General features: G+C 55.5%; 3 non-coding genes across 3 annotated transcripts in view; all 3 read right to left on the minus strand.

Annotated features, from left to right (window-relative positions):
• The window catches only part of LOC139968456 (large subunit ribosomal RNA), a 4,029-nt gene extending 3,475 nt beyond the window's left edge, over positions 1-554 (minus strand). The window contains exon 1 of the ribosomal RNA XR_011793454.1: positions 1-554. This exon is cut by the window's left edge and continues 3,475 nt beyond it. This is a non-coding gene — a ribosomal RNA (large subunit ribosomal RNA).
• Positions 555-988: 434 nt separating this feature from the next.
• Positions 989-1,148, minus strand: LOC139968224 (5.8S ribosomal RNA). The gene has a single exon (XR_011793261.1). It is a non-coding gene; the product is annotated as a 5.8S ribosomal RNA (ribosomal RNA).
• A 605-nt stretch (positions 1,149-1,753) lies between these two features.
• On the minus strand, positions 1,754-3,631 carry LOC139968343 (small subunit ribosomal RNA). The gene has a single exon (XR_011793348.1). It is a non-coding gene; the product is annotated as a small subunit ribosomal RNA (ribosomal RNA).
• Between the last annotated feature and the right edge of the window lie 6,823 nt (positions 3,632-10,454).

Raw genomic sequence — 10,454 nt, forward strand, 5'->3', positions numbered from 1 at the left:
CCGGACGGCGAAGCGCCGCGGGTCGGTCCCGAGGGATCCGAACCCGCACACGCTGCCGCGCCGACCGCGCCTGAATCAACCGGACGCCCCATGTAGCATGCGGCACTCATCCGTTTACTTCTTGGCAGTTTCACGCAATGTTGAACCCTCTCTTCAAAGTTCTTTTCAACGTTCCCTCACGGTACTTGTTGACTATCGGTCTCGTGCATAGTATTGAGCCTTGGATGGAGTTCACCACCCCTCTTTGGGCTGCATTCTAAAACAACCCGACTCTTGGAAAGCTTTCCCTCCGGCCTTCGAGTCCGCCCTACGGGCCTTACACCCGCTGCGGGTAAGCTGCAGCCCCGATCACAGTGGACTGCGGCCGGACTCTGTCGACCGGAGTTCAGTTTCCTTACGCCACAGGTCCCTCGCACCGCAAACGGGCGCGGGGATTCGGCGATGGGCTCTTCCTGCTTCGCTCGCCGCTACTGAAGGAATCCTTGTTAGTTTCTTTTCTCTCCGCTTAGTGATATGCTTAAATCCAGCGGGTAATCTCATCCGATCTGAGGTCTGGAATCGTGAAAGACACGTGGAACGTGATCGGAGTCATAGCGGCGACCCGGGGTCTCTCCTTCCCCGGCGCTCCCCGAAGAATCGGGTCGCCGGCGGGAAAGGGTGGCCTACCATGCGCCTGCGAGAACGCAGACGGGAGGACGAGAGACCCCGCGATTGGGTCGACCGGCTCTGCCCGGCAGAGGCTCCTCGACCGTTCCGGGGGGTCGGACGCTGGACCGCACCACGGGCGCATACGTCTACACCCCGATGGCACGTCGCACGACCGACGAACCCCCGGTTACCGATCGAGCCTGCTCGCCGAGTTTCACCGGCGCCGACATCACAGAACTCCATCTGACACTGACCCGACGCAGCCGGCCGTCGAAGGGACGGCTGCGGCCGGGCGCTCCTCCGGCGCGCGAACACGCCGACTCTGTGAGTGATTGTCTTCAGACGCTCAGACGGACGTGGCTCGAGGAGCAGAGCATCCCCGAGCCGCCATTTGCGTTCGAATAAGTCGATGATCAGTGAGTTCTGCAATTCACATGAATTCTCGCATCTAACTGCGTTCTTCATCGACGCACGAGCCGAGTGATCCACCACCAAGAATTGTCATTTGCCACTGGAAGACTCCCGCGTTCGCAAACTCTCCTCAGAGCCGAGGGAAGAAGTGGAACGGAAGGAGAAAGGACACGGGGACTCTGTGCCTTCTTTGCTTGTGACTGGAAAGAAATATCCTCCGTCGAGCCGAGGGGGGAAGCGGGCTCCCTCCTTCCCCCCACCGCCGCGAGGGCGGGTCGCGCGAGTCAGACTCGCCGACTGGGGGGAAATCGGGCGACACCGGTGCCCCTTCTCTGCCCTGCGGAGAATGCCTCGAGGAGCGCCGCGCCGCGGACGGCGACGGCGTCTCCACCCTTGCGGGACTTCTCCCTCGAAGCTACCGGGAGTGCGAGACTCCGTGAGACAGACGACGAGAGAAGAACCGGGTACTCCCCGGGCTGGTCTGTGTGTGACACGCCCGTCTCCTTTTTGTCGGAGAGAGCGAAGGCGAAGCGCGGGGTCTGACCTCGACCGTGGAACGGGGAAGGAGGCGGTGAAAACCCCGCTCGAGTCCCCCCGGCTTTTCCAATTTGCTCTCTCCGCGTGTCTCTCTGTGACGGCTTTTCCGACATTCCCCCTTTGTTCCCTCTCCGATCACGGAGGGGAAGGGTTCTGTTAATGATCCTTCCGCAGGTTCACCTACGGAAACCTTGTTACGACTTTTACTTCCTCTAAATGATCAAGTTTGACCGTCTTCTCGTCGCGCCTCGACAACCGGCCGAAGCCGGGGGTGCCAGACGGTCGATCCGATGGCCTCACTAAGTCATTCGATCGGTAGTAGCGACGGGCGGTGTGTACAAAGGGCAGGGACGTAATCAATGCGAGCTGATGACTCGCGTTTACTTGGAATTCCTCGTTCAAGGGACACAATTACAAGTCCCTGTCCCCAGCACGGAGAAGTCTCAGCGGATTACCCGGACCTTTCGGCCGAGGGCAAATGTACCCGCTGCTTGCGCCAGTGTAGCGCGCGTGCGGCCCCGGACATCTAAGGGCATCACAGACCTGTTATTGCTCCATCTCGTATGGCTGAAAGCCATTTGTCCCTCTAAGAAGTTCGCGGCTCACCACGACGGGTGGCCGGACTATTTAGCAAGCAAGAGTCTCGTTCGTTATCGGAATTAACCAGACAAATCACTCCACCAACTAAGAACGGCCATGCACCACCATCCACAAAATCAAGAAAGAGCTCTCAATCTGTCAATCCTCACTGTGTCCGGGCCGGGTAGGTTTCCCCGTGTTGAGTCAAATTAAGCCGCAGGCTCCACTCCTGGTGGTGCCCTTCCGTCAATTCCTTTAAGTTTCAGCTTTGCAACCATACTTCCCCCGGAACCCAAAGACTTTGGTTTTCCGGAGAGTTGCCCGCCGCGTCATGGGAGGAACGCCGGCGAATTACGAGTCGGTATCGTTTATGGTCGGAACTAGGGCGGTATCTGATCGCCTTCGATCCTCCGACTTTCGTTCTTGATCAATGAAGACATTCTTGGCAAATGCTTTCGCTGTCGGGCGTCTTGCGACGATCCAAGAATTTCACCTCTCACGCCGCAATACGAATGCCCCCGGCAGTCCCTCTTGATCATTACCTCAGGATCTCAAGACCAACGAAATAGAACCGAGGTCCTCTTCCACTATTCCATGCTGAGCTGTTCGGGCACTTTGGCCTGCTTTGAACACTTCAATTTTCTCAAAGTAAACGTTCCAGTCTCGCACGGCACTCAGTTAAGAGCACCGCACGACCAACCGAATCACTGGCCGGGAAAAATCTCCCACGACTCCCGTTTGACGGGGAGAAGGGGAACGGGCAGTGCACGCCTCACGGCGGACCGCCCGCCCCGGCCAGAAATCCGACTACGAGCTTTTTAACTGCAGCAAATTTAATATACGCTGCTGGAGCTGGAATTACCGCGGCTGCTGGCACCAGACTTGCCCTCCAGTAGATCCTCGTTAAAGGATTTAAAGTGTACTCATTCCGATCACAGGGCCTCCGAAGAGGCCTGTATCGTTATTTTTTGTCACTACCTCCCCGTGTCAGGAGTGGGTAATTTGCGTGCCTGCTGCCTTCCTTGGATGTGGTAGCCGTTTCTCAGGCTCCCTCTCCGGAATCGAACCCTGATTCTCCGTTACCCGTCACAACCATGATAAGCGCATAACTTACCATCGAAAGTTGATAGAGCAGACTTTTGAAGGGAGCGTCGCCGGTGCAAGACCGTGCGATCGGCATGATTATCTAGAGTTCACCAGCGGAGACCGGACCCCGAAAGGACCGGGCTGGCCTTGTTCCTAATAAGAGCACGCTTCCCCCGAAGGGTCGGCGCTTTGTTGCATGTATTAGCTCTAGAATTACCACAGTTATCCATGGTATAAGACTTTCTCCAATAAACCATAACTGATCTAATGAGCCATCTGCAGTTTCTCTTGTATGTTCAGGATTGTACTTAGACGTGCATGGCTTAATCTTTGAGACAAGCATATGACTACTGGCAGGATCAACCAGGTAACGGTCGACAGAACCGGGCTGGGCCCGTTCGCCGTCCGGGAGTCGCTCTCGCACTCCCCTCTCTCTCTCTCTGAATTCTCAATTGTCGATGCCGTGCTATTACGGTACAGTGATCGAAGAACCGCCCGAAGGGATTCTCGAGGTGTGTATCTCTACCCGAGTCGACTGGGTCGTCTCGAGAGGAGTCGCAGTGGTCCCGCCTCGGAGACGGGACCGGTTCGAAGCGACGCGGGAGGGCGACGGCTCGTCCACTGGAACAGGGGAGAGCAATCGCACGCCTCGAGCGTGCATTCGTTGCTTGGATGAAAAAGCCCGTACCGAGCGCCGAGTGCAACACATGGTCGCAGCAACGGCAGCATGCCCGAACGGGTCCCGTGGAGAAAGCTCGATATCTGACGACACCGAGGTCCTGCTCTTTCTCCACCGGGGGTTCTGCGGATGAAAAGGCTCAATATCTGAACGTCGATATATACGTGTGCACGGAGGGACACCTCTGCTCACGGGGCGAGTGGGTGAAAACCCCCGCTCTGAGCGCCGAGTTGCAACACATGGTCGCGATGAAACGACGGCTGACCCTACCGAAAGGGCCCGCTGGAGTCCAACCATGACACGTATACACACACGACAGACATTAAAAGCCTTCTCGAGTCTTGGATCGACTCTACTACCCCCCTCATATATAGAATCCGATTCACTCTGCCCGCTCGTTCTGACCATTGGATCACACACTTAAGCCAATACCCGCTACACTTAAGAGATCTCGAAATCTCGAACGAGACCCAGATTCTCTGCGGGTGAGTCGGGCGGCCTGCCGTCGCCGTCGGCTTGCCGTTTGCCTTTCGCCTGGTCGCATGGCACTCGTGCCATCGACCACGCAACGCGAGAGGCCTTCTCCCTTCTCCTTTCTCTCTCATCTCTACTCTCTCTCTTCTCCACCGGGGGTTCTGCGGATGAAAAAGCTCAATATCTGGGATTGTATATATACATATGCACGAAAGAACCTTCTACTCACGGGGCGAGTGGGTGAAAACCCCCGCACCGAGCGCCGAGTTGCAACACATGGTCGCGATGAAACGACGGCTGACCCTACCGAGAAGGCCAGCAAGGGTCTGACGTGCAAAAACATATTTACGCACCACAGGCAAGGAGCCTTTTCGAGTCTCGGGTGGACTCCCGTCCGCGAAAGCTTCATATCTGAACGTCGATATATACGTGTGCACGGAGGGACACCTCTGCTCACGGGGCGAGTGGGTGAAAACCCCCGCTCTGAGCGCCGAGTTGCAACACATGGTCGCGATGAAACGACGGCTGACCCTACCGAAAGGGCCCGCTGGAGTCCAACCATGACACGCATACACACACGACAGACATTAAAAGCCTTCTCGAGTCTTGGATCGACTCTACTACCCCCCTCATATATAGAATCCGATTCACTCTGCCCGCTCGTTCTGACCATTGGATCACACACTTAAGCCAATACCCGCTACACTAAAGAGATCTCAAAATCTCGGACGAGAGCCACACCTTGCGGATGCATCGGGCGGCCTGCCGTCGAGGTCGGCCGTCGCCCCGTCTCACAGACTCGTGCAACACGACGAGTCCCAGCCTACGCCTGTGTGCATCACCGTCGGCCTAAATCTCGGCCCTCGCCCGGTCGCATGACACTCGTGCCATCGACCGCACCATCGACCTTCTCACCCGGGAGCAACCCGTGTTTTCAGAGGAGTGCCGGGGTTGCTCCCGTGCCGGGTATGTCTTGTCCGGCGGCGCCCCGTCTCACAGACTCGTGCAACGACAACGGGTCCCATGCCTACGCATGTGTGCATCACCGTCGGCTAATTACTCGGCCCTCGCCCGGTCGCATGACACTCGTGCCGTCGATCACACCATCGACCTTCTCACATGGGAGCGACCCGTATTTTCAGAGGAGTGTCGGGGTTGCTCCCGTGCCGGATATATCTTGACGAAATCAAGGAGATATATGAGGAAACTTCTACAATTTGAAGATCGACCGGCGAGACAAGACACTCCCCTTAATATATAATCCGATTCACTCTGCCCACTCATTCTGACCATTGGGTCACACACTTAAGCCAATACCCGTTACACTAAAGTTGACCATGTTTTTTTTTTTTTGATATTATTATTATTATTTTTTTTTTGTCAACGTCCTCTGTAACGAAGTCAAAACTCTATGCATGTGTTCGCGTGTCGTTCTGCCGTCTCCGCCGGGCACATCCCAGCCAGCGCCCGATACATTTCAGTTGACAACGGTCACAACTCTATGCATGTGCTCGTGGGTCGTTCTGCCGTCAACGTCGGGAACACACAGGCCAGTACCCGCTACATTAAAATTGACAATGGTCACAACTCTATGCATGTGCTCGTGGGTCGTTCTACCGTCAACGTCGGGCGCACACAGGCCAGTACCCGATACATGCAAGTTGACAGTGGTCACAAACTCTATGCATGTGTTCGCGTGTCGTTCTGCCGTCTCCGCCGGGCACATCCCAGCCAGCGCCCGATACATTCAAGTTGACAACGGTCACAACTCTATGCATGTGCTCGTGGGTCGTTCTACCGTCAACGTCGGGCGCACACAGGCCAGTACCCGATACATGCAAGTTGACAATGGTCACAAACTCTATGCATGTGTTCGCGTGTCGTTCTGCCGTCTCCGCCGGGCACATCCCAGCCAGCGCCCGATACATTCAAGTTGACAACGGTCACAACTCTATGCATGTGTTCGCGTGTCGTTCTGCCGTCTCCGCCGGGCACATCCCAGCCAGCGCCCGATACATTAAAGTTGACAACGGTCACAACTCTATGCATGTGCTCGTGGGTCGTTCTACCGTCAACGTCGGGCGCACACAGGCCAGTACCCGATACATGCAAGTTGACAGTGGTCACAAACTCTATGCATGTGTTCGCGTGTCGTTCTGCCGTCTCCGCCGGGCACATCCCAGCCAGCGCCCGATACATTCAAGTTGACAACGGTCACAACTCTATGCATGTGTTCGCGTGTCGTTCTGCCGTCTCCGCCGGGCACATCCCAGCCAGCGCCCGATACATTCAAGTTGACAATGGTCACAACTCTATGCATGTGTTCGCGGGTCGTCTCTACCGTCACCGTCGGGCACACTTGAGCCAGTACCCGCTTGACTTTTTTTTTTTTTTTTTAAGTCAACGTCTTCTTCAAGGAAGTCCAAATTCTATGCATGTGTTCGTGGGTCGTTCTGCCGTCTCCGTCGGGCACACACAGGCCAGCGCCCGATACATTCAAGTTGACAGTGGTCAAAACTCTATGCATGTGTTCGCGTGTCGTTCTGCCGTCTCCGCCGCGCACATCCTAGCCAGCGCCCGATACATTCAAGTTGACGATGGTCACAACACTATGCATGTGTTCGCGTGTCGTTCTGCCGTCTCCGCCGGGCGCATCCCAGCCAGCGCCCGATACATTCAAGTTGACAACGGTCACAACTCTATGCATGTGCTCGTGGGTCGTTCTACCGTCAACGTCGGGCGCACACAGGCCAGTACCCGATTCATGCAAGTTGACAACGGTCACAAACTCTATGCATGTGTTCGCGTGTCGTTCTGCCGTCTCCGCCGGGCACATCCCAGCCAGCGCCCGATACATTCAAGTTGACAACGGTCACAAACTCTATGCATGTGTTCGCGTGTCGTTCTGCCGTCTCCGCCGGGCACATCCCAGCCAGCGCCCGATACATTCAAGTTGACAATGGTCACAACTCTATGCATGTGTTCGCGGGTCGTTCTACCGTCACCGTCGGGCACACTTGAGCCAGTACCCGCTTGACTTTTTTTTTTTTTTTTTTATGTCAACGTCTTCTTCAAGGAAGTCCAAATTCTATGCATGTGTTCGTGGGTCGTTCTGCCGTCTCCGTCGGGCACACACAGGCCAGCGCCCGATACATTCAAGTTGACAATGGTCACAACTCTATGCATGTGTTCGCGGGTCGTTCTGCCGTCAACGTCGGGCACACACAGGCCAGTACCCGATACACGCAAGTTGACAATGGTCACAAACTCTATGCATGTGTTCGCGTGTCGTTCTGCCGTCTCCGCCGCGCACATCCTAGCCAGCGCCCGATACATTAAAGTTGACAGTGGTCAAAACTCTATGCATGTGTTCGCGTGTCGTTCTGCCGTCTCCGCCGCGCACATCCTAGCCAGCGCCCGATACATTCAAGTTGACGACGGTCACAACACTATGAATGTGTTCGCGTGTCGTTCTGCCGTCTCCGCCGGGCGCATCCCAGCCAGCGCCCGATACATTCAAGTTGACAACGGTCACAACTCTATGCATGTGCTCGCGGGTCGTTCTGCCGTCAACGTCGGGCGCACACAGGCCAGTACCCGATTCATGCAAGTTGACAACGGTCACAAACTCTATGCATGTGTTCGCGTGTCGTTCTGCCGTCTCCGCCGGGCACATCCCAGCCAGCGCCCGATACATTCAAGTTGACAACGGTCACAAACTCTATGCATGTGTTCGCGTGTCGTTCTGCCGTCTCCGCCGGGCACATCCCAGCCAGCGCCCGATACATTCAAGTTGACAATGGTCACAACTCTATGCATGTGTTCGCGGGTCGTTCTACCGTCACCGTCGGGCACACTTGAGCCAGTACCCGCTTGACTTTTTTTTTTTTTTTATGTCAACGTCTTCTTCAAGGAAGTCCAAATTCTATGCATGTGTTCGTGGGTCGTTCTGCCGTCTCCGTCGGGCACACAATCAAGCCAGCGCCCGATACATTCAAGTTGACGATGGTCACAACACTATGCATGTGTTCGCGGGTCGTTCTGCCGTCAACGTCGGGCACACACAGGCCAGTACCCGATACATTCAAGTTGACAACGGTCACAACTCTATGCATGTGCTCGTGGGTCGTTCTACCGTCAACGTCGGGCGCACACAGGCCAGTACCCGATTCATGCAAGTTGACAACGGTCACAAACTCTATGCATGTGTTCGCGTGTCGTTCTGCCGTCTCCGCCGGGCACATCCCAGCCAGCGCCCGATACATTCAAGTTGACAACGGTCACAAACTCTATGCATGTGTTCGCGTGTCGTTCTGCCGTCTCCGCCGGGCACATCCCAGCCAGCGCCCGATACATTCAAGTTGACAATGGTCACAACTCTATGCATGTGTTCGCGGGTCGTTCTACCGTCACCGTCGGGCACACTTGAGCCAGTACCCGCTTGACTTTTTTTTTTTTTTTTTTATGTCAACGTCTTCTTCAAGGAAGTCCAAATTCTATGCATGTGTTCGTGGGTCGTTCTGCCGTCTCCGTCGGGCACACAATCAAGCCAGCGCCCGATACATTCAAGTTGACAATGGTCACAACTCTATGCATGTGTTCGCGGGTCGTTCTGCCGTCAACGTCGGGCACACACAGGCCAGTACCCGATACACGCAAGTTGACAACGGTCACAAACTCTATGCATGTGCTCGTGGGTCGTTCTACCGTCAACGTCGGGCGCACACAGGCCAGTACCCGATTCATGCAAGTTGACAACGGTCACAAACTCTATGCATGTGTTCGCGTGTCGTTCTGCCGTCTCCGCCGGGCACATCCCAGCCAGCGCCCGATACATTCAAGTTGACAACGGTCACAAACTCTATGCATGTGTTCGCGTGTCGTTCTGCCGTCGGGCAAACCTATGCCAATACCCGCTTGATTTTTTTGTATTTATTATTTTTTTTTTTTTGTCAAGTCTTCTTTAACGACGTCACAACTCTATGCATGTGTCCGTGTGTCGTTCTGCCGTCTCCGTCGGGCACACACAGGCCGCTAGTACCCGATACATGCAAGTTGACAATCTTCACAAACTCTATGCATGTGTTCGTGTGTCGTTCTACCGTCGGGCAAACCTATGCCAATACCCGCTCGATTTTTTGTATTTATTTATTTTATTTTTTTTTGTCAAGTCTTCTTTAACGACGTCACAACACTATGCATGTGTTCGCGTGTCGTTCTGCCGTCTCCGCCGGGCACATCCCAGCCAGCGCCCGATACGTTCAAGTTGACGACGGTCACATCTCTATGCATGTGTCCGTGTGTCGTTCTTCCCGCCTCCGTCGGGCACATCCTAGCCAGTACCCGCTACACTAAAGTTGGCAATATTTTCGCGGGGTGGGGGCTCGTCATCTCTGACGAGGTCACAACTCTATGCGTGTGCTCGTCGGTCCTTCTGCCGTCTCCGTCGGGCACACGTAAGCCAATGCCCGCTACACTAAAGGGTCGCGAACATTCGATCGACCCCCTCTCGTGCACTCCCTGCCGACGACGCTCTCGGTCGACTCGGTCTCGCGCACCGTCTCTCCGACTGGTGCTATCGAACGACACACCGAGTCCCAGATCTGTGCACGTGCATCGGAGGCGCCTACGGTCGACCGCCGGGTGGGTATTCGCCCCGTCCCGTGCACCTGTGACATCATGGACCACGCCACCGAGCTCGAATCTATGCACACCGTACCCGTCGTGGACTTGTGCTTTCATCGATCACACACCCAAGTCGAATCCCTGCACATGCCACCGTCGACCACTCACCGAGGCCCAGACCCGTGCACGCTCTACCGGGGCCATGCTCGACCACCCGTGCCAAATTTCGTCACCCCCTTCGAAACTTCCAAACCAAGCCGAGAGCTCTACCCGGTCGATGCGCGTCGGAGACCGACCGCCTCGACCCGTGCCAAATTTCGTCACCACACTTCCAAATATTTTACAACTCCAAATATCTCAGAGCTTCCAATCACCATCCAGCTCTATCTATCTATCTATGACCCTTGTCCGTGCA

This window comes from Apostichopus japonicus, chromosome 5, assembly GCF_037975245.1.
Source record: "Apostichopus japonicus isolate 1M-3 chromosome 5, ASM3797524v1, whole genome shotgun sequence".
In the NCBI taxonomy this organism is placed as follows: domain Eukaryota; kingdom Metazoa; phylum Echinodermata; class Holothuroidea; order Aspidochirotida; family Stichopodidae; genus Apostichopus; species Apostichopus japonicus.